Below are 3958 nucleotides of genomic sequence, written 5' to 3'. Positions count from 1 at the left end.
AAGAGGCTCTCCTTGAAGTTCAACTTGAGCGAGATGAAGCTAACCGCAAGAATATTGAACTCTGCGAAAGGGAAAATCAAATTCGTTCTCGTCTTCTCATAAGTAGTGAGGAGAATTTGTCTGGGCTGCGAAAATTTTAGATGATGCTAGAAAAGATTTAGGCGTAAATGTTAGTCTCCAAGTTGAACATACAGCCTTGATTAGAGACATGATTTCTGACAGAGAAGGTTGCTAATTGCTCTTCTTTACTAATCTTTTGCTTCTTATAGATTTTCATCAAGTTAATAATTGGTTGTCTTTTGTTCGCAGATTCTGAAAATATATCGTGAAAAGATTGAAGAACTTGAAGCTGAAAAGGAGGAACTCGCAAAGAATCTTTCTTCTCGCAACGACAAGTATTCTAGATTGAAGAATCAAATCAAATCACCATTGAATTTTAAGAATGACTATGCATTTTCGCAATCAAACCATCCAGATGGTTTGTGATGATCATAATATCCCACATTCTGATTACCCTTGTCTTTTAGAGAAATCCCACAATACTCCCATTTGATTATCTCTGATAGTGAAGCTGACGATGAAGAATCTGATAGTGATGGAAGTTCTGATGGTGATGAGGATTCTGACGCAGATGAAGGGAAATAAGTCTGATGAAGATAATGAAGGATTAACCAAGAAATAGTCTTTATTTCTTCTTTGATTCTTTGTAGCACTTGTACATTTATTTCTTCTTTCTGTATATTTGTGTTTCTTTCATTTTGGCCTGCGTAAATTAAAACAATTCTTTGCAATACAGTTAATCAATATAATCATTAATTCTTGAATTTTTGAGTAAATCTCTCATATGGAGACAAATAACATTTTCTAATTTCATACATTCCCATACTTGCCTCTGTTATTTGAATCCAAATGAGAGATTTCATAAATTTTCTTATTGTATAATTTCGCAACCTTGCGAAGTGAATTTTGTTTCTTTTCAAAATCTCATTCCTGTGTGGTCTTTTTTCCTTCCTAATTAAAGGTCTTATTATGCCACCTCTTGTCATTGCGACAAAATCGCAGGACGTCCTTGCACTTTCATGCAAAACCCATTGATCTTGCCTTAACTTTTTCTTTGTATTATGGCCTCTTCAGGAATATTGCGACAATATGACAGGCCTAAATATTCTTGCGAAAATAAAGCCCCATGACATTCCGTCCTGCAGGACGTCTTCGCACTTTCATGCGAAAACCCATTGATCTCATCTTATCTTTTTCTTTTGTATTATTGCCTCTTCAGGATTGCACAAATATGACAAGCCTTAATTATCCTTGCGAATAAAGCCTCATGACATTTGCGTCTTAAGACACTTATCAGCTCCCTAATGGAGGGTGCCGCCCTTATCTTCCCCCTGGTTGCCCCTTCAAGGAGGCGTACTTCTACCATACAAGGTTAGCTCCTCCCATCCAGTCTTAACAACAACCAGTTGTTTTCGCAGCCTCTTATCCCTTTTACCTATAGGGCTTATGGTTACGAGACTGCACCCTAAGTGGGGTTTTCTTCGGGCCGAGTGCAGTATAAGCCAAGACTTGTCAAGAATGGCAAGGACGCTTCAAACGCCCTCGGCACTCTTGACTCAACCGTGTACCTCGGCGCCTTGATCAGATCTGCACTCCTTGGGAGAGTCCTTATTACCTTAGTCGCCCAACCTAAGTCATATGCTTAAGTTGAGAATCCAAGGTGCCTCTCCCGGATGGGCTTTATTGACCCCAAATCTCCATGACTCAGGTTCCGGTGGCGGTGTAGCCTTTCCCTGACCCATGTAACAGGTACCCCCTAATATGACGTACTTTAGGTCTTACATTTGCCTCTTGCGAAATTGTATTCGCGAACTAGGGTGTACGCCATAAAGGTTCGCCTCTTTCTTTTTTTTGTCATTCTTTTCTGATTATTTTCTGTAAAATTCATTATCTCTGCGAGAGTCTCGCAATTCATTATATTGTATCTGAATTTCGCAATCTCAATTTTGTTGTTCAATCAAATGTATTTTTGAGAATTTTACTTTGCGAGATTGTCGCAACAACTTAATCATTCATACATTTCTTGCTTTTATTATTTTTGCCCTCCTCTGCTTCTTTATGATTTTCTGCTACTGCTTCCTTGGTAATGGTATGTTCATCCTTTTTATCCTGAGCTAGCATTGATTTTGTAACATCTCTTCTCCTTTCTTTTCGATTGTATCCACCATCAACTTCTCACTTCTTTGTACATCCTTGATTTTGTGTCGCCAGTTTTCCTTCTTGTTTGCTCTTCCTTCGCAAGATTCTATCTCAGTTTCGTAACATTTCTTTCCTTCAACCCAATCTCCCTTTATGATTCCTACACCATTGGGGTGAGGGAATTTGATGCATTGATGGAAAGTTGAAGCTACCCAGAATCCCATGTAGCCAAGGTCGACCAATTAAGGGTGATTCTACATCAACAACACACAGAATGAGATTTCTGAAGATATTCCCTTCAATGGAATTTGCATAGTAACCTCCCCTTTAGGCTTGTTGCAGTACCATTAAAACCATATATCTTATATGTTGATGGTATAAGATCATCATCTCTTCCACCCATGGTTTTATAAGTATGATAAAATAAGATGTTCACAGAGCTTCCAGTATCGACTAGATTCTATTGATTGCCCATGAATCTTCAGCTTCATCATCCTCATCTTCTTTTGGTTTTGGATTAATTCTAATTTTATTACCAATGGATTGTCATGCATCTCTTCTCCTTCGGGAACTTCTTCTGCGGTAAAAGAAATATCTGTTTCTGCCATTCCTCTAGTGCGAGTTTTCGCAATATTCATAATTTCTTTCCATTATTATCTCTTGCGAACACTCGACTTAAAACATTATCATGAAATCTTCAATTGTCTTATATGAATGTACGATAGAGTGACAGAATAGATTTTTTGCTTTTGCCCACTTCTATGAAGAATGTTTCTTTCTTTTTCATTGTATTCACTTTGTGATGTTCTGGTGGTGGTGGTAATGGTTGAGGTTTGGATGCCCTACCAGAAAGTCGTTTATTTTCCTTGATCTATCATTCTCAAAATAATCTCTTTACATTTCTGCAATCGTTTGTGGTATGTCCATGAAAATGATGATAAGAACAAAATTCATGACTTCTGTGATTTGGAGGTGGTTCCGTTCCCATGTTCCACGGTGTTGGTATATTTCCATCAAGATTATAGCTTCCCATATCTTCTCCACACTTGCATTTAGAGGTGGCATCTTGATTTCTTCCCACTACCTTGACCTCCTTGTCCTCTATTAAAGTTTGGTCTTTGACCTCCATAAGTTTCTTGCGGTTGATCGAGTCTTTGAATCTTGTTATTTCCTCCACGACTGTAGAAATTTCTTTCTCTTTCATACTCTTCTTGATCTCGACTTCCCATAGCTACCAACTTCTGCTGATTGTTACCTGTCACCTTTTCTTGTTGTACTTGCGAAGTATTCGCCACTGTATTTATTAGCTTGGGTAATAAGCTTGCATTCGCTGCTTGTGAGCTGGTATTCGCAACTGGATATGATTCCATTTCATTTTGTCCCCAAAGCAATGTATTCTTCTTGAAGTTCTCGCAATTCAATCAGTTGTAATGTATTCTTGACTCTGAAAATTTGGACATACAACAGGTTTGTTGCAAACATAGCATTGATAAATGATAATATGAGATATCTCTCATCTACACGGCCAGCCATTTCGCTACACATAGTTCTCCATCTTTTAGTCAAGTGTTTCAAACTTTCACCAATCCTTTGTTTTAATCCAAACACATCTTCTATACCAGGTCGTGAGGAATTATTACTTATATATGCTCCCAAGAATGTGGTCTGCAAATGATTGAAGGAGGTTATTGTGTTCTTTGGTAACCTTCAAACCATTTTAACGCTTCTCCTGTTAAGCTGGATGCGAAATATTTGCACA

The sequence above is a fragment of the Papaver somniferum genome, chromosome 1 (assembly GCF_003573695.1).
Source record: "Papaver somniferum cultivar HN1 chromosome 1, ASM357369v1, whole genome shotgun sequence".
Lineage (NCBI taxonomy): Eukaryota > Viridiplantae > Streptophyta > Magnoliopsida > Ranunculales > Papaveraceae > Papaver > Papaver somniferum.
The sequence above is the reverse complement of the archived record's forward strand: the minus strand, read 5'-3'. Positions refer to the sequence as shown.